At 39.6% G+C, this 21354-nt stretch overlaps 1 protein-coding gene across 4 annotated transcripts in view; it reads left to right on the top strand.

The window, feature by feature from the left end:
- LOC127414193 (bifunctional heparan sulfate N-deacetylase/N-sulfotransferase 2-like) overlaps window positions 1-21354 on the top strand; it is a 238230-nt gene that overhangs the window by 104097 nt on the left and 112779 nt on the right. Inside the window, exons 4-5 of one of the 4 annotated variants that reach the window (XM_051652018.1) lie at window positions 18643-18675; window positions 21033-21122. The exons of 2 other annotated variants lie outside the window; for them this stretch is intronic. The gene's annotated coding sequence lies outside the window, so the exon portion shown is untranslated. The remainder of the gene's footprint in view (window positions 1-18642; window positions 18676-21032; window positions 21123-21354) is intronic. One more of the 4 variants, XM_051652017.1, reaches the window with a different exon arrangement.

Consider the following 21354-nt stretch of genomic DNA (forward strand, 5'->3'; position numbering starts at 1 on the left):
CAACTGTCTTCTACCTCTTTCTCTCTCTCTCTCTGCCCATCCATCCTTCTCTCTCTTCCTGTTTTTCTCCCTCTATGTGGAGCTGCGGCTGGACATTTGTCAGTGTCACCCATGGCCCAGCTCTCCCTCAGCTATCACTACAGAGACAGGAAGAGGCCATTGGCAAAGTCCAGACATGGGGTTTGAGCTGAATCTGTCATCGCATTTTGTGTGTGTACGTGCATGCCTGTGTTGTGCTTGTTTGTTTGCGTGGTAGATGGTATTTGTTGCATGTACCAGACCTGAAGAAAGACAAAGTTTTCAACTCTCCTTTCACATTCTGTTTGTCTTTGTCGGCACCTACATGTTAAAGGTAGGAAATTCAGGGGCCGATTGTGTGTGTTTATGTGTGAATGATGAGTGCTTGGTGTGGCGTTGATTGCATGCTGCTGAAAAGCTGAAATGGCTTGTTTCCAGGTGCTTTGAGTGAGGAGGCGACTGTGAACTGTGCAAGACTGTGGAAAAAAAAAAATACCTCAAACAAACTTCAGCCAGGCACTCTATCACAGCATCAGCTGTACACTTGCAACATGACTTCATCAATGCACCAGCTGTTCTCTGCTACACCTTTCAAACAGGAAGTGATAAACTCCAGCTCAAGTTTACACAACCCAAACTTTTTTCTTTTTACTTGGCTTTCTCTTCCAATTAAAGCAATAGTTCACCCAAAATTAATTTACTCACTCATGTCGATCCAAACACACTTTTGGATTTTAAGCCATTATTCACTGCAAATATTGCCCTATAAAATCTAATTTTCTACCTCTGCATTTTCAAATTTGGCACTTTGCATTTGGTTACAAGACACACTAGCACCAATGTCGTTTGGTGTCATTGATGTCAAACCTGACGTGACGCATCCCGATACGACAGGTTAGCTCTCAAATCTCATATGCATATGCAGTGACAAAACGGAGGAATATCTGTGAATAACACTTTGGTCTGTTCACCGCACAAAGCTATTCTATGGCTTCAGAAACTAGGAATATTAGCACACGAGTCATGTGACTACATTTATGAGTTTATTGTGGCACTTTTTTCCCTTTTTGGAGCTTGACAGCCCCTGGTAGCGATGTACTTTCTTTACTGAATGGTAAAGAACATAGTGTTCATTCTTTAAAAATATCTTCTTCAATAACTCCTTCGATAAGTAGATAACAATTTTAGTTTTTGGGTGAACTATCCCTTTAACAACAGCCATGATGAGATACAATATTATTGCACATACGGTCATGTCATGCACCAGAAGTTGAACTCAAGCACCTTTCCACACATCACTTAAGATTTTACTGACACTACAAAGGAGATATAATATGCATAGAAGTGCATGCAGTTTGACTACAGCAAACCCACATGCACACAATCATAATGGGAACTGTTGAGTCATTTATGAGGTGGTCAACTGTTGTTGCCCTTTCCACCATAAAGCAGAGTAAACTCTGATCCTGGTGACACGTAGGTGCGATCTTAAAGCCACCGCAATTAGATGCTGTGTTTTTCCATTAGCTTAACTTAACACCAGCACTATTTTGCACAAATACATCTTTCAACTAGCTTTTCAATTGCAATGTTACACCAACAGCACAGCATTACTTGTCACTCTGGCAGCTGCTCTCAGAGGGGGTAATCAAACACTCCTGTACTCCAGCTCTTCCACATAAACCACAGGGGGGAGTTTTAGCTGTGTTTTGCCTGCGTTGGTCTAATATCACTTCAGTTTTTGAGTTTTTGCTCAACGGAGCAATGTTTTTTTGCTTTCGGATAACTTGTCAAACAGAAAAACGCGTCTTACAGCAGATGTAGTAGGATTGCTGCTGTGCTCTGGCATTGCACAAGCATGTCATAGCTAAAAGGCTCAGCTCAGTGTTTTCTGCTGCGTTCAATGGCAGCTCAAAGCCTAGTTGGGGCAGGGTTCCTAACAGATGCACGCTCTTACTTCTGATCAGTCTTAAGTTTAGCAGGCAGGACTTGGCTGCTCACTGCATTTCCTTTGACTTTGTGTGACTAGCGTATGGAGTAAGTAGAGAGTGAGAGGGAAACAGAGTGGATATGTGAGGTTGAGTGATCGCTAGGCTGTGCTAGAAAGCCGAGAGCTGTCCATAACGAGTGCCTGCAGCTTAATTGTGTACAGGAATGTTCAGGATCTGTTTCCACTAGAAGGACGAGCAGCTGGAGAATGAGATAAACAGAATGTGTGCAAGGAGCGAGTGGAAAGATAGGAAGTGTAATGGGAAGAAGAGATGGCCCAGAGGGAGAGAAAAGAGGAGAGGAGGGTGCAGGAAGTGTAAGTCTTCTCTGGGGAGTGGATAGAATGGAGAAGCTATGGATTAAGGAAAAGAAAGATAAAATGAGAGAAGCTATCTGAGATGTTTCCTGCAGTTGGCTCTTTTACCAGGCTTTTGTTGATGGGTGTGTACACAGCAAAATTAATAGCTTCAGGCTTTCAACTAGAGAGGGACAGTGGGTGGAACAAGAAGACCAGTTCACACTGAGATGGGATAAATATGGCAAGCTTCCAATGCCTTGAGTCCTCATAGCATTGGTAGAAGATGCCATCGTGAACAAATAGCAGTGAACATGGACAGGCAGGTGCATAAACGCATTCAAAACTTTTTGTTCATTTACACTGTCACACACAAACGCAGATGGATTCAAAATGATTCTGGTTCTGCTGCCACTTAACGATTCCAGGTCATTGACGATTCCGTTAACGATCTTTTTGTGCTCTTAAAGCATTCACCCAATAATAAGAAATATGAATACTAATTATAATTCTAAACTAGTGCTGTAAATCGATTAAAATATTTAATCAAACAATTAATTGCATGATTTTTTTTTTTATTAGTTAATCGCGAGTCCTTAAGTTTGACTCTGTATATACTACTTTTCCCTTCCAGATGCATTTAGCTCCTTAGAAAACAAAATTTGTAATAATGTTTTATTAATGTTTTCCTAACTATCATTTCAGAACTACCATTAAGTGTCACAGCAACTAATCAGCAGCGTGAAACACACAGCTTTACCAGTGTAGTCCGATTCCTGAGAAAAAAACAAAACAAACTGGAATCACTTCTCGATTCCCATCCCAAATGAATCTGATATTTCCACATTCAGACATGATGTTGACTACTCAGTCACCATTTAAACACAGACATGATCATATTCTCAGGGAAAGATTGCCTCTGCCTTTGCCTCTGTTTGTGGTAGTGGTCATGCTCTCTGATCTTGTCTCTGTGACCTTGTTAGCAGTGGACATCTGTGCTGTTATAGCCGTCTATCTTTCTATCAAGTCAAATGTATTTTTAAAGCACATTTAAAAACAACAACAGTTGAACCAAAGTGCTATCTCGCCATATCCACCCTGGTGTGTCTGTCATTTATTCTTTCTCTCCCAATGAGTGTCATGATGAGCCCATAGCCTCCATCGCTACTTTTAACATTTCTCTCAAGGGTCTTTTCTTACAGTTGAAAGAGCCGTCCGACTCGCGATTCACTGCCGTTCTTTTAAATCCAGCATTTTGAACGTGACATTGCCTCAGCTCCCAAGGGATTATGGGATCATTAAGTGTCCAGTCGATCCACACTTCAGAATCTCACCGGAAGTAGTATGTCATCCAGGTATTTCTTCATTGCTTCATGAATACTGTAGATTCGGACATACTACTCCATTGGCATACTGTTTTTGGCATACTATATAGTAGGGAAGTATGGATATTCGGACACAGCATGTGAGTTGGCTACAATCTGGTGCTTTTCATTGCAGATTTAAAACATCAAAGGCTGACAAGCTTCTGTCTTGTAGTGTGTGTGCAAGGCTTCAGGATGTTTTAGTTTCATCCATGATGCTGTGTGAGAGAGGACAAAATATGGGGTTGAATAATTAAACACTATGTAACACAATTTTTGTTCCTGGGTAATAAGTGTTATTTCCTAATTGCTTATGCCTCAAAAGTATAGAAAATTGCTATTATTCCCCACAAACTTTGCTTTTGTGACCAGGACAGTGATATTTTGAAATTTACCTATTTCCAATGAGAAAACGGGTGAATTTGTGTCTTTTCGTTCACATAAAGTCAGAAAAAAACAACGTGAATCCAAATTAACATGTATTTATACTAAAGTAATAAAAAAATGACTACAAAAGATTTAGAAGTGAGTAGTTTTTGAGATTTATGATTGTACTGTAAATCACTTTCACGAATCAGCCCCCAAATGTAGTCTCCCATCATGTTCTCGTTATACTGTCCTTGGTAGCAGCGTTCAAAGTCCAGTATATCCTGGTGGAAGCCCTCGCCTTGCTCCTCCGAGTACACTCCCATGTTCTTCTTGAATTTATCAAGATGAGCATCAAGGATATGGACTCTGAGGGACATCCAACAGCCCATTGTGCCATAGTTCTTCACCAGAGTCTCAACCAGCTTCATGTAGTTTTCGGCCTTGTGATAGCCCAGGAAGCCCTGAACCACTGCGACAAAGGCCATTGGCAAAGCCCAGACATGGGGTTTGAGCTGAATCTCTCATCGCATTTTGTGTGTGTACGTGCATGCCTGTGTTTGTACTTGCTAGTGAGCTTCTTGGGGAATTCATTGCACTCAGGATCTTCTTTATCTGTGGTCTGACGAAGACACCGGCTTTGACCTTTGCCTCAGACAGCTTAGGGACGAAGGCTGCCGACTCCTTATCTAGAGCTCTGACAAATTGTTTCATAAGGCCCAATTTGATGTGCAGTGGTGGCATCAGCACCTTCCGAGGGTCCAACAGTGGCTCCCACTTGACGTTGCTCCTCCCCACAGAGAACTCGGTCCGCTGTGGCCAGTTCCACCTGTGGTAGTGCGCCTTGGTGTCCCTGCTGTCCCAAAGGCAAAGATAGCAGGGAAACTTGGTAAAACCGCCATGGAGACCCATCCGGAATGCCACCATTTTGAAGTCTCCTATGACCTCCCAGCCGTGCTCATACTTCAAGGCATCCAGCAAGGTTTTGATATGTATCCACTTAGGCAGCTAGAACTAAACTGAACTGGTGGGCTTAAGGCCCTTGTATTTATACTACTATTTATATTACTGGAATGTTGTAGAAAGTTCTAGAAGTTACTCGAAGTTTACTCAGCACTGAATCTATCTGGAATGTTCTGGAAAATAGGTAAATTTGAAAATATCACTGTCCTGGTCTCAAAAGCAAAGTGGGGAATAATAGCCATTTTCTATACTTTTGAGGCATAAGCAATTAGGAAATAACACTTACTACCCAGGAACCAAAAAAAAAAAAAAAAAAGACATTTGTTACTCGATGTAATATTTGATCTTATTTGATACCTGTATCTGTGTTATTGTTTTTAAACCCTGTTGTCTTTAACATCTTTCCTTCATTTGATCTCTTCTCAGTCTCTCTTGCCTCCAGGCTGATGATCGTCATCAGGATCTGCAGGTTGTTTTAGTGGTGATGACAGTCGTTCATTGTGTTGTGCAGCTGGTGAGGGATGTGCTGCAGCTGAGAGAGCTGTAAAAGGGAGAGCGGAGCAGGGCTGTTTAAGGGGACAGTGGGGAGTAACTGCAGTAGAGGCAATAGGTTAATATTTATTTGTCACAGAACATTGAATCAGAGACTGGAGCTCTGTTCCAAAACCTAGTGAGTTACCAATAGAGGCTGCATTTAAAGCATCAAAGGTGCGCTCCAAAAGGTAGGCAACTTTATTGTGCTGCCTCCTAAGATAACTTGTTTAGGCCCAATTGTTTTGACCTTCTCAGAGTAGGCAATTCCAGAGTGCATTCTGATGAATACTGTGAAAAAATAAATCGAAAGCTGCATCCGAATTTGTGTATTGTCATTGTATGTACTGCATTTGATGAAGAACATACTTCTGAGCCGTTAATAAAATGTGTTCTTTAGTTATTTTCCTAATCGTAATTGTTCTGGATCAGCTAGTTGACTATTAAACTACTTGAATATTGCCAATATATTTTCCTTTGTGGATTTGTCTGCCAGGAGCAACACTGAATTAAACTGTACTCTGTAAATCTCGCAGTTACTATTGAGTCCACTGGGGGTGCTGTGGTTATGTGTCGTCGAGGTGTTGGATAAGAGAAGAAGATATGATGACATCTGTGCTTTCAAGCAAAGCCGAATGTGGCAATACTTATAATATAGCCTAATCATTCTTTTTTTATATACTGTATTGGAATTTGGTTCTTGTTGGAGACATGCAAACCAATGGACAAGGATTTGCTTTTACGGTGGAAAGAAAATGTGAGGTGGTACGAGAAACTCGTAAGCTTATCAGACTGTGTGCAAGAAATCTCTGAACACCGACAGTCACATTTTATAAAAGCCAACTGTTTGTTTGTTTTAAAAATATCATGCAAAATAAAAAACATGTTATTGCCTTTATGTAGACCATAGAAACTTATAAAAAGAGTTTATATTTGTGCATTTCTCTCATGTCATTAGTACTGGTTTCTATGTTAGCTCCGGGTGAGTGCAATTGTTTTGGCTGGTTTTTTTTTAAATTATTATTATTTATTTATTTGTATTAATGCATAGTGTTCGTTTAATTTTTTCCTAAAAAAATAAAAGCATAGTTTTATAAAATTTGCTTTTTTAAAACCATTACTGGTAATGTTTGTGACTGAAACAAAAAATACATTATTTTTAACTTCCATTTTAATTGACGAGTAATCGATAACTTTTTTGTTTGTTTTTTTGTTAGACTATAAAATTACATGAAAATGCCCATTCCTAGGAACAACAACAGTGAAAAGGATATGGTTTTGTTAAACAAGTTAACGGCAAGGAACAACTTTCTTTCTATATATAGCATGACTCGCGGTTCTTTGTGGGTTTTTTCATTTTTATTATTATTCAGCATTTTAAATATGACATCTCATCTGCCATGGTATTATGAGTTAGTGAAGTGTCGAGTGGATGTGAGCTTTACAATCTTGGTGGATGTAGAAGGTCATTTGGGTATTTCTCGCCTACTGTTTTATGTATTCTGAGAATTCGGGCACCCTACTCATACTGTTTTTGGCATACTTCGTTGTAGGGAAGTATGCATGTTCGGACATGGGCAAAGATGGTGGACAAAGGAAGAGAAATGTTGGTTTATGAATATAATTCATTCAATAGCGAAAACAATCGAATTAATTGTGATATGTATTTATATTGTTTTAAGCGGCATCACTATGATTCTCTGTAGGGCTGCCCCCTTAATAGTCGACCAATGTTAGTCGATGAGAAGAGTCTTGGTCGACCAAGTTTTGATTGGTCGGTTGGTTGCAGAAAAAAAAAAAACTCCACAGGAAACCAACGAACACCGGTATTACCGCTGGTTGGATGCTAGGTGGTACTATGGTGTAATTTTCGTTAAGCAGGGTTAGGGATAAGCCTACACAATAAAGCAAGACACCTTGATTTCAAACTTTGAACTATTTTTGATTTATTTTAACTAACAATTCTAATGAAACTGGAAAAAAATTAAGTGCAATTAAAATACACTATATTGCCAAAAGTATTCGCTCATCTGCCTTTAGACGCATATGAACTTAAGTGACATCCCATTCTTAATCCACAGGGTTTAATATGACGTCGGCCCACCCTTTGCAGCTATAACAGCTTCAACTCTTCTGGGAAGGCTTTCCACAAGTTTTAGGAGTGTGTTTATGGGAATTTTTGACCATTCTTCCAGAAGCGCATTTGTGAGGTCAGACACTGATGTTGGACGAGAAGGCCTGGCTCACAGTCTTCGCTCTAATTCATCCCAAAGGTGCTCTGTCGGGTTGAGGTCAGGACTCTGTGCAGGCCAGTCAAGTTCTTCCACACCAAACTCGCTCATCCATGTCTTTATGGACCTTGCTTTGTGCACTGGTGCGCAGTCATGTTGGAACAGGAAGGGGCCATCCCCAAACTGTTCCCACAAAGTTGGGAGCATGGAATTGTCCAAAATCTCTTGGTATGCTGAAGCATTCAGAGTTCCTTTTACTGGAACTAAGGGGCCAAGCCCAGCTCCTGAAAAACAACCTCATACCATAATCCCCCCTCCACCAAACTTCACAGTTGGCATAATGCAGTCAGACAAGTACCGTTCTCCTGGCAACCGCCAAACCCAGACTCGTCCATCAGATTGCCAGATGGAGAAGCGTGATTCGTCACTCCAGAGAACGCGTCTCCACTGCTCTAGAGTCCAGTGGCGGCATGCTTTACACCACTGCATCCGACGCTTTGCATTGCACTTGGTGATGTATGGCTTGGATGCAGCTGCTCGGCCATGGAAACCCATTCCATGACGCTCTCTACGCACTGTTCTTGAGCTAATCTGAAGGCCACATGAACTTTGGAGGTCTGTAGCGATTGACTCTGCAGAAAGTTGGCGACCTCTGCGCACTATGTGCCTCAGCATCCGCTGACCCCGCTCTGTCATTTTACGTGGCCTACCACTTCGTGGCTGAGTTGCTGTCATTCCCAATCGCTTCCACTTTGTTATAATACCACTGACAGTTGACTGTGGAATATTTAGTAGCGAGGAAATTTCACGACTGGACTTGTTGCACAGGTGGCATCCTATCACAGTACCACGCTGGAATTCACTGAGCTCCTGAGAGTGGCCCATTCTTTCACAAATGTTTGTAGAAGCAGTCTGCATGCCTAGGTGCTTCATTTCATACACCTGTGGCCATGGAAGTGATTGGAACACCTGAATTCAATTATTTGGATGGGTGAGCGAATACTTTTGGCAATATAGTGTATATACTGAACAAAAATATAAACATAACATGCAACAATTTCAAAAGATTTTACTGAGTTACAGTTAATTTAAGGAAATCAGTCAATTGAAATAAATTCATTAGGCCCTAATCTAATCAATGAGTATGGAAAATTTCTGGGATCTTTTATTTCAGCTCATGAAACATGGGACCAACACTTTACATGTTGCATTTATATTTTTGTTCAGTATGTATGTATGTATGTATGTATGTATATATATATATATATATATATATATATATATATATAAAACTTTCCATTTACCATCAGGCAAGTATCTGTCTAAACATACAGGTGGAAAATTACTTACACATATGAAGACATAAAAACAGTTATAAATTTACATATAATAATTATGATGATGATGATAATCACCGAAATATAAATCATGGTTCAGCGTGTTTTTGTATTATTTTGATTTAATGACAGATGTATAGGCTGCAGAGTTGTGGTCACAATGAACTGCTCTGTGGAAATAAAGCAAACTGAACTCACCACCTGAGCTGAGATGTCTGAGGTCATTTGTAGCACTCAGACAATAATAAGAAAGAGTGAGAACATTTTACATGCGTGTGTTCCACGAGACCGCACTCCTCCATACAAACAGCGCGTCATACATGCGCATAGCAGCTTTTCTGTCATCTGTTCTTAATAATATAATGTTTCTTCAAGCGTGTTTCTTCTGTGTGTCTACGGGCAAATTATTTGTAATATTAATTTGATAATAATAATAGCCTAATAATAATAATTATAATAATAATAATAAGTTAATACATTAATGGGAAAACGAGCCAAATATAGTCTTGACATCAAAGGCATCAGCTATTGGCGATCACTCTGACCATCGTCGATCCCCGAGATCGTCGTCTGTTGGCACAATATGTATATAATGTGCAATTCTTTCTATAAATTAACAAAATGTTCAGACAGTCTCCTTGCTGGTTTTTCCGAGACATTCAGAATCATTACCACTTTTGCCTGTGTCGCTGCGGCTCGCTTCATGCGTGCGTTTGTAAAATTTAAAGGCTCATTATTATGGTTTAGTATTTCTCTGTAGTGTAGAACAGTGTTAGCAATGTTACTTATAACATTCATTATCAGACTGGAACTCAAACCATTTTCTGATGCCCCCCTATATATATAAGTAATTAAATTAATATCATAAATGTGTGACAACTAGTCGACTAATGGCTTAAACTAACGCCTACTACTCGACTAGGAAAATCTTTGGTCGGGAGCAGCCTAATTCTCTGCCTTTTAGGCTGATTGCTAGCTTAGCAGCAACATCAGAGAAATATCCATTTAATGAATGCACTTAAGTGTTACATTTCATGTGTGTTTGTGTTTGATAGCAGCCTAGGCTGTAAGTGAGACTGTTTGGGATGTGAATGGTGTTACCAGTGGGAATTTGGTGAGTCCTGAATCTGCTGCTAAACGCTACTGAGACAACCAAAGCAGATGGAGAGGGGAAGATGCTCTCTTAGAGTCATTAACCATGGGCCAAACCAGGACATGCCGGTATGCGTGCAAGTGTATGTGCGTGCTTTGCATTTTTAGTGGGTTGATCAAGGATGATGATGCACGTTGCTTGTTCGCTCTACTGTGTTCTTACTAACGGCTCCTCATCTGTCTGTAAGCCTTGCTCTCACTCTCTTCCTTAATGAGACACCTTTCTTTGCTCCACTGCATCTCAACTGGAGAAGCAGAGATGCTCCAATTACTGGCTTTTATGGTGGAGTGCAGTTCAACAACAATCAGCTTTGTACCTCTTAGGAGGCAGGATGATGATTTGTGTTACCGCAGAGGTGTTCAGTCTTGCTTCTGGAGGTCTAACTTCCCGCAGAGTTTGGGTTCAACTTTAATCAAACACACCTGAACCAGCTAATCAAAGTCTTCGTGTTCCCTTGAAAATTAGAGGCAGGTGAGTTACAGCATGATTGGAACTAAACTCTGCAGGAGCGTAGATCTCCAGGAACAGGATAGATCACAGCTGTGTTCTAGGCTGTGTCTAATACAGAAGGCAGCTGTCATGCTTCCCAGTTAGTCCACAGTTAGTGATATTTTGCCATTATTTACTCATCCTTATTTTGTTCCAAACCCACATGACTTTCTTTCTGGAACACAAAAAGAGATGTTAGGCAGAATGAGAGCCTCAGTCACCATTCACTTTCCTTGTATGATAAAAAAGATGCATTGAACGTGAATGGTGACTGAGGATAACATTTTGCCTTACATCTCCTTTTGTGTTCCATAGAAGACAACAAGTCTTACAGATTTGAAACAACATGAGTGTTTAAAAGATGGCAAAATCTTCAATTTTCAATTAACTATCTCTTTGAAAGACAGTATTTTTTGTTTATAGGCATCTCCTAAGCAAACTGTTTTCAGATTATCTTTGAAGTCACCATAACATCACATCTTATAAACTAGAATGAGTTCAGTTAAGCTGTAGAAAAAGCCTAGTAAATATTTTATCTTTGCTGTGCATATTTCTTGGTATAAATGGAGTCATACGATCACAAGATGAATAATTGGACGTATATTTTTAAATTACTCCTTTCAACCACTTCATTATTGACATTTTTATTCTTTCAACAAACTGCTGAACAGCATGCACAGGATTGTGGCATATTCATAGGCTGCAAAGGATATAAATTATAAATATAAATGTATAAGTCATAAAATTGCATTTTTAATAATGATACAAGCTGTTGTTACTGCTTGAAATTGCATACAATTTTTTAACAACATATTCACAAGGTTGGAACCTAATTAAGATAGAATTAATAATTATATTGTAAAAATAATGTAATGTTTTTATATGGTACCACATTGTACATTTAAGTGCAACTATATCAAAACTACTATGCACATTTTTTTGAACTATATGAACTTTGACTCATTTATGGGTATTACTGAATAAAAGTGAATGTTTATCACGTATTTTGTAAATCTCCCTGGGTGCCAACATGTTTGTGTGACATTACACACCTGCATCTCGGCGAAATCGGAGTTGAACATTTCCAAAAGTTTTCAAGTTGGAATTCCAACTTCAAGTGGTGTTCCATTGGACTTTTCCTTGTAGGAAATTGGGAAATCCAACATTTTCGAGTTGAATGAAATGCAGCATTAGATGTCAAGGCTTGCATATGTTTGTTTTTTTATATGGTACCGCATTGTACTCGTGCTGCTACATAACTTTAAAGCCCTATTTTACAATTTGCACCAGAGCATGTCTTTACAGACGAAATCCCACAGCGCATACTTCATATTTCGTTGTCTATCAGACTGAGAGGAAGCTAGTGGTTTACATGTTAACAGCGCCCTTGTGTGTACATAACATGCCCTGCATGTAAAACCCATCAAATCATGTCATTTCTTCAATTAAGCTCTGTTAATTTTTAACAATATTACTGTTTTAATCTCCATTTCTCCCCAATTTGGAATGCCCAATTCCCACTACTTAGTAGGTCCTCGTGGTGGCGCAGTTACTCACCTCAGTCTGGGTGGCGGAGGACAAGTCTCAGTTGCCTCCACTTCTGAGACAGTCAATCCACACATCTCATCACGTGGCTCGTTGTGCATGACACCGCAGAGACTCCCAGCATGTGGAGGCTCATGCTACTCTCCGCGATCCACGCACAACTTACCACGTACCCCATTGAGAGCGAGAACTACATTATAGTGACCACAAGGAGGTTACCCCATGTGACTCTACCCTCCCTAGCAACTTGGGAGACCTGGCTGGAGTCACTCGGCACACCCTGGATTCGAACTCGTGACTCCAGGGGTTGTAGTCGGTGTGTCAAACAAATTGTTAATGCTGGTTAACCGGTTAAACATCTGCATCACTAGTACTGTCTCTTTAAGTGAATGACTGCTCTGCGAGCAAGTGTTTACGGTTGAATGAGTGCAGTGCACATTAACGAGAGAAGTTGCACGATTGTTTTTCCCTCATCCATGCAGTGTATGAATAGAAATAATGGTTCTTTTTATCTTTTTGATCACCAACTGGCTGTAAATAACAAAAGATTTTAAGAGACATGAAATGAAAATAAGTCTGAGTCTCGTCTTTGGATACAAAATACACGGAACGAAGCAAAAGGAAACTTTTACTTGTATAATGTGTATGACTTGCTTGTACAAATATTTATTAAACACATTTTCAAATGAAAATCTACAAGATCTCAAGTTTTGAAACATTTTTACCTTTTAACAGACATCCAACAGATGCGTTACTGGTCTGTTGCTATGCTTTAAAACGTTGAATGTTGTGAAAACAGTCTGGGGAAAAGTTTAACCAAAGTCAGAGTTGACACCGTTCAATGCAATGTCAGTGACATTTCACTGCTGAACTAAAGCGATGGTGACAGCGTGATCACGACAGTTCCGGACCCACTGCAGCCAAATAAGGTCAATTTTCTTCAGGGTGCACTCAGATAAAAGACGAGGCTGTATCCAACTTCTTAATCGCCGGCTTCTTATTCAGTAAAAGGATTGCAGTGCTTAAGTTCTTCTTCGCCATTACACAAATCTGAATATGTACTCCCCATTAGCTAATAAAATACATATTTTAGTCGCATAGCGTGAAATTTGGTTGCATATGTGAGTGTTTTACTCACTATGTAGAGGGCTGCTGAGAGTTTTTCAAGACAACGTATGTAATACAGACACACAGAAGTCATATAAAGCTACACTTCCTACAGTGGGACAGGATTTGCCACTTGTCATCCAAGAACAAACTAGTGAGTTTGATATTTTTAACTTTAAAAGCAGGGGTACTCAAAGTTCCAAGAGGTCCGATCTCTACATTTCCTTCCCAGCAAAGGTCCGGATAATAATACGTAGCTTACATAGTGTCATACGGCTATGAAATTATATAATATATATTTTTGAATAGTTTCTATAACTTGCCACATTGGCAGCAATAGTAGTTTGTAAAAAAATAAATCCTAAACAGTCAAAATAGTCTCTTCAAATCTCTCAGAATAATATCAACAGTTCATTTTGAAGCTGATTGACAGCAGTCCAGTTTTTGCATTTAAATATTTTTACATTCAGAATATGTATGGGACATAGCGTAGGAGGCCTTTTGATGGATAAAAAATACTGTATGGGGGTTCAAGGGTGTCTTCTGAGAGAAAATGTATAAAAATGTAAAAGTCTGAATGGACCTTTTGGATTTTTCCCCTTTTTCTCCTAATTTGGAATGCCCAATTCCCAATGTGCTTTTAAATCCTGGTGGTCATGTATTGATTCGCCTCAATCCGGGTGGCGGAGGATGAATCCCAGCTGCCTCCGCGTCTGAGACCATCAACCCGTGTATCTTATCACGTGGCTTGTTGAGCGCGTTGCCACAGAGACATAGCGCGATCCACCGCGGCATCCACGCTTAACTCACCACGTGCCCCACCAAGAACGAACCACATTATAGTGACCACGAGGAGGTTACCCCATGTGACTCTACCCTCCCTAGCAACCGGGCCAATTTGGTTGCTTAGGAGACCTGGGATTTTTAACAAGCGAACTCCAGGGCTGGTAGCCAGCGTCTTTTACCACTGAGCTACCCAGGCCCCTGAATGGACCGTTTTTGTATTTTCCTTAAAGTGAGAATCTATTTACAAAACAGTGAAGCATACAAATTCTGTTTGCTTAATTTAAGTATAAATAGGCTTTCCTTGCCCCCCCATGGCATGATGACTTCTCTGATTAATTTACACAAAATTAGAACAAAAATCTGTTTGTTTATTATGAAAGGGTAACATGCTGATTAATGAAACTAAATTTAAACAGAAAAAAAAACTTTATTGTCTAAAGGCACCATGTTAACTAGTCCTGACATAAACCTGGCTTAGCTGAACTGTCTGAATCACACATCATACAGATGAAGGTAGTTTCATCTGGCTTCATTTTTGTTTTCTGCAGTGCGTTTAAGCGAAAGATGCCAGTATCTGTAGCGTTGTCTCCGCTACAGTTGTTAAAATAACCGCACCATCAACTACGTACAGTTCAGGTTTTATGCGGCGCCTCTATACGAGGAGAGAGGCAATGCGTGCAGAGCAGGAATAAAGCACATTCAGCACGGGAATAAGCGCGTACCGCTGGATGCGCTTTATTCCCGCTCTAGAGAGAAATATTTAGATCTATGTCTGGATTGAATTGTCCTTTGGTCCGGATCCGGACCGGAGTCCACCTATTGAGTACTCCTGTTTTAAAGTGATTAATTAAAAGGTAAAACTTTTTGGAATGTTTGAAGAATGCTGACGTTGTACAGTGCTTTTGCGTGTACTTACTATCAGCGTGGTACACTTTGAGAAGTTGTGTCTTAAATCATTGTCATTATTTAAAATATTGCTTGTGTACAAATTCTCAATATTCAACAATAAATGTCAATTTCAATGTTCAGACATCGGATTATTGCTTGCTATAAGCAATGTTTCTGTTACTATTATGCATAATCCACAGGGTTATTTCGTGAGGTGTTGTGGAGAGATTAAATGACAGTATTTTAAATCTGTTGCTGATTCTATATGGTGGGTTGTCTGACAGACAACAGATTGCTTTAACAAACTGGTGTAGAAGTAAAACTGTAGGATGCCATGAACTACTGTACATGTTGCACACCCACAATAATCTTACCCACTTTTGAATGGACTTCATGCACTCTGGTTATAATGAAGCATATCATCATTCCATGCCTGATGCAGATAAGTGTTTTGTGCCCTATGTTGGAGCATCTCTTATTATATATTATATATTTATCAGTTTTCTTACTGTATGTCTGCACTTAGAGTCCATATATATATATATACACTAATTATACACTTGAAACACATTCTTTATTATAATTTTTTTTTCACATTTTAGAATAATAGTAAAGTCATCAAAACTATGGAATAACATAAATGGAACTATGGGAATTGTTCTGACTAAAAATACAAAATAAATCAAAACTCGGTTATATTTTAGCATCTTCAAAGTAGTCACCCTTTACTTAGAATTTGCAGACATGTATTCTTTACATTTTCTAAACCAACGTCTTGAGGTATCACCCTGGGATGCTTTTTAAACAGTATTTCCCATCTATGTTGGGCACTTATTGACAGCTTTTCTTATTATTTGGTCCAAGTCATCAATTTCAAAAACGTTTTTTTTTTTTTATTACATTTTAGTTTATAATGAAATAAATTAATATGGTGGCACAATTATATTTTTGTCTACAAAACTAATTTCAAACATTTAAGCATACGCCTTCAGATCAAAAGATTAAGATCATGTGAAACATTTCAGTCGTGTTTGAAAAGTTTTGACCGGTTGTGTGTGTGTGTGTGTGTGTGTGTATATATATATATATATATATATATATATATATATATATATATATATATATATATATATATATATATACACACACACACACACACACACACACACACACAGTTGTGCTCAAAAGTTTGCATACCCTGGCAGAAATTGTGAAATTTTGGCATTGATTTTGAAAATATGACTGATCATGCAAAAAAACTGTCTTTTTATTTAAGGATAGTGATCATATGAAGCCATTTATTATCACATAGTTGTTTGGCTCCTTTTTAAATCATAATGATAACAGAAATCACCCAAATGGCCCTGATCAAAAGTTTACATAACCTTGAATGTTTGGCCTTGTTACAGACACACAAGGTGACACATACAGGTTTAAATGGCAATTAAAGGTTAATTTCCCACACCTGTGGCTTTTAAAATTGCAATTAGTGTCTGTGTATAAATAGTCGATGAGTTTGTTAGCGCTCACCTGGATGCACTGAGCAGGCTAGATACTGAGCCATGGGGACAGAAAAGAACTGTCCAAAGACTTGCGTAACAAGGTAATGGAACTTTATAAAGATGGAAAAGGATATAAAAAGATATCCAAAGCCTTGAAAATGCCAGTCAGTACTGTTCAATCACTTATTAAGAAGTGGATAATTCAGGGATCTCTTGATACCAAGCCAAGATCAGGTAGACCAAGAAAGATTTCAGCCACAACTGCCAGAGGAATTGTTCGGGATACAAAGAAAAACCCACAGGTAACCTCAGAAGAAATACAGGCTGCTCTGGAAAAAGACGGTGTGGTTGTTTCAAGGAGCACAATACGATGATACTTGAACAAAAATGAGCTGCATGGTCGAGTTGCCAGAAAGAAGCCTTTACTGCGCCAATGCCACAAAAAAGCCCGGTTAAAATATGCCCGACAACACCTTGACACACCTCACAGTTTCTGGCTCACTGTAATTTGGAGTGACGAGACCAAAATAGAGCTTTATGGTCACAACCATAAGCGCAATGTTTGGAGAGGGGTCAACAAGGCCTATAGTGAAATGAATACCATCCCCGCTGTGAAGCATGGTGGTGGCTCACTGATGTTTTGGGGGGGTGTGAGCTCTAAAGGCACAGGGAATCTTGTGGAAATTGATGGCAAGATGAATGCAGCATGTTATCAGAAAATACTGGCATCCAATTTGCATTCTTCTGCACGAAAGCTGCACATGGGACGCTCTTGGACTTTCCAGCACAACAATGACCCTAAGCACAAGGCCAAATTGACCCTCCAGTGGTTACAGCAGAAAAAAGTGAAGGTTCTGGAGTGGCCATCACAGTCTCCTGACCTTAATATCATTGAGCTACTCTGGGGAGATCTCAAACGTGCAGTTCATGCAAGATGACCAAAGACTTTGCATGACCTGGAGGCATTTTGCCAAGACGAATGGGCAGCTATACCACCTGCAAGAATTTGGGGCCTCATAGACAACTGTTACAAAAGACTGCACGCTGTCATTGATGCTAAAGGGGGCAATGCACAGTATTAAGAACTAAGGGTATGTAGACTATTGAACAGGGGTCATTTCATTTTTTTCTTTGTTGCCATGTTTTGTTTTATGATTGTGCCATTCTGTTATAACCTACAGTTGAATATGAATCCCATAAGAAATAAAAGAAATGTGTTTTGCCTGCTCACTCATATTTTCTGTAAAAATGGTACATATATTACCAATTCTCCAAGGGTATGCAAACTTTTGCGCACAACTGTGTGCGTGTGTGTGTGTATATCCCCAAGAAAGGCATCCACCAACACAGTTTTGATTTTATATGATTTGTTTTGCGCTGTTGCATAAGAAAATTTGCAAATAGGCTAAACGTAAAACTGGTTAATTGTTTTATAGATGGTAATCTAACTGTCAAAAACACTGTGGCATCTCTAATTCAGACATGCCTTTAAACATTCCTAGCCCTGAATACTTAATTTTTCAGGTTTCAGACACAGCCTGAGAGTCTAAGCCTGAGTGCATCCTAAATGCAAGGTACGGCAGGTGAGTGTAATAAGTCACCGTCTGTTAGGCTCTTGTGTGCCGTCTCTGAGCGATGCTGCTATCAGAAGAAGCATTGACTTATCTCGGTCTCATTTGAAGCACTGTCACTTGTCACTCTAAGAGTAATGGCAGTACTATAATGGGAGAGAGCATTTGCCTCTCAATCAATTCTGGCCTAATTAGTGTTAATGCAATGCCAAAAACCTCCTGCAGTTCTCTTCATCAATGTCAGCTCCATCTCTCCCCTTTTCTCTGTGGTCAGAAAGCAATTGAAACAACAACTTCATCATCTCTGCAATTTTACATAATGTAACAGTAGATACCGTATATTCTTGCTAGTGTCGTGGCTTCTGTTCTTGTTATGGCTCACAGCACCGCAATAGCAAATTAATGTACCCTGACACAATCTGAGCATTTGCCTTATGAATTATGTGAACTGTGTGGAAACCCATCACCACCACCCTGACCCACCCTCTCTTTCCTTATTGTTGCTAGAGTACAGATGGCCACCCAATTGTTTTATCAATGGTACGTACGTATGCAGCTTTAATAGTCTTGTATGTCTATTATTGTTTTTGTAAGGGCAGTGCCTCACATATGGCTGTGCCAGTGGTGTAGGCGTGGGTATGGCAGTTTGTTCAAATGCCACCCAAAACGCTTGCTTGCAAATCCAAATGAAATGGATGTTTGATAATGGTAATTATTATAATGCCCAGTGTGTTTGCAGAAACAGGTTCTGAAAACAAATGTGGAAAGCGCAAGACAAAACAAGTGCACACTTTCTCAAATGGACACCTACAATTATGAATAGTGATGCAGAAAGCTCCAGTCAGCAAAGCTGTAAAAATGTTAACCATTTTCTTCCCCAAATTACTTTACCCCAAAATATTGCATGTATTCTGGATGATATGGAGACTACTCTTTGGCCATTTACACACTCCAGCTAAATTTGGTTGTCAGTTCACCTTTTAGTGCTTAAAGGGGTAGTTCACCCAAAAATGAAAATTCTCTCATTATTTACTCACCCTCATGATATGCCAGTTGTGTTTTGACTTTTTATTCACCAGAACACATTTGAAGAAAAATAGAATAATATCTTAGCTCAGTAGGTCCTTATAATGCAAGTGGATGGTGATCCGATTTTTGAAGCTCCAAAAAACACAGACAGTCAGCATAAACACCAGCTGTTAAGTCAAGGGTCTTCAACAGGGGGGTCTGCGGTGGTACCGAAGGGGGTCCACAAATTATTGTTTGATCCACCACTGGCACTCGTAATAATCACTCGCACGCAAGCGAGAGACAGTAACTCCGCTCCCTGTATGCATATTACGCAGTCTGTGTAGGGCACCAACTCCCTAGAGGGGCACCATTTTACCCTAGGGAGAAACCAGAAACTTCACCGGCTGCCCATACTAGCACGTTAATAACATATATTATTCAAGGGCCTGGTAGCAGTCGTGGAACACAGACAATCGCCTAGCGCTTGCACTTTCTCCTCACACTCGCATGTTCCTGGCGAGAGTATTTTAGTCCATCCACATTCTGAAACCCCTCGAACCTGCATGCCAAATCTTCATCTTTCAGTAATCCTTCCTCATTTTTGTGCATCCCGTTTTATTTAGTTATGAACTAAATGGAATGCCGAACATTGTTGAAGTTTGATGAAATTAGCCCATTGCCCATGCTCATTACGAGCTGCTCATAACGCAAAACATATCAGGTTAAGCAGCCCTGCAGTAGAGGTTGTGTAAGTGAACGCATATGCTTTGCATTTTTCGCGGTATGCGGATGTAAGCCTACAGTTTCTTGTATTAGTTGCTTTTTGCTTTCAGAAAAATAGCCTATACTTAATATGTATGTATATGTAATATGTCTAAATATTTAGTTACCGCTGAGATTATCAAGCTGCCATTGGCTACACTGACGGTGACTGTCAAATCAACATAATTAAAGGTGCATACAGTCATTTTTTCCTCATTACAAAGTTTTACTCCTACAGAAATTAACTAACATGAGATGAAGACTCCAGGTATAGGACTATCAGTAACCTTATAAAAGTTTTTTTGTTCTGCATGGACAGGGTCTGTCTATTTTTTTTTTATTTTTTTGAGGGGGTGTGGCACAGTGATTATACAGTGATCAACCACTTGCTTGGTTGGTTTTGGTTTAGATCTGTATTTATCTGTTTCTTTACTCACAATGGTGCATTTGTGTGCTTATCCTGGATGCCTCAACCGAGAGGAGAACGTGAGTTACGTCGGTATCATGGAATACATCACATGAGAGACCGCTTTATCTCCACCCTCTCGTGAAAGTTACCGGAAGCGATGATTTAGAGTTAAAAAGTACTTAAATATTTATCTTTTTTCACACCAAAAGCAATAGTGTTTCTTTAGAAGGCATTAATTTAACCAATGGAGTCTTATCAATGACATTTATGCTGACTGTCTGTGATTTTTGGAGCTTAAAAAATCGGATCACCATCCACTTCCATTTTAAGGACCTACTGAGTTAAGATATCTTTCTAATTTTCTTCAAATGTGTTCTGGTGAAGAATGTCATACACACCTGGGATATCAAGGTGAGTAAATAATGAGAGAATTTTAAGTTTTGGGTGAACTATCCCTTTAATCCTGTTCTGTAGACACACAGTTCAGTAATTTATGAGAGTGACAACCACATTTTCCTACCAAATTAACTCCCTTAAAATTCAGCTAGTGACGAATGCATTTTCATAAATTCCACGCAGTTTGTACGGAACAGAACAACTAGCTGTTAATGACGTGATTAAAAGTGTTTGAGAAATGTCTGTCTTCTCCTGGTGCAAGTCACACAGAGGTATGTCTTCATTTATTAATATATTTTTGTTTCTCTCTCCACTGTAGTTTCTCTTATTAGCCCTGCCGTCTCGGGGTAACGCATACTGTACAGTCCAGAGCATGCGCTTTACAACAAGGAATGTAATGGCAGAAGAGGTAAGATATGTTGGATAAATATAAATAGACCAAGCTGTATATTGCACATAATTATTGCTCAATGGGGCAGTTTTAAATGTTCATGAGATGGATAGCCTGAGGGACAAAACTGTTCTTGTGCCTGATGGTTCTGGTGCTCAGTGCTCTGTAGCACCGGCCAGAAGGCAACAGTTCAAATAGGTAGTGGGCTGGGTGAGTGGGGTCCAGAGTCATTTTTCCAGCCCTTTTCCTC

This window comes from Myxocyprinus asiaticus, chromosome 23, assembly GCF_019703515.2.
Source record: "Myxocyprinus asiaticus isolate MX2 ecotype Aquarium Trade chromosome 23, UBuf_Myxa_2, whole genome shotgun sequence".
Taxonomy (NCBI): Eukaryota; Metazoa; Chordata; class Actinopteri; order Cypriniformes; family Catostomidae; genus Myxocyprinus; species Myxocyprinus asiaticus.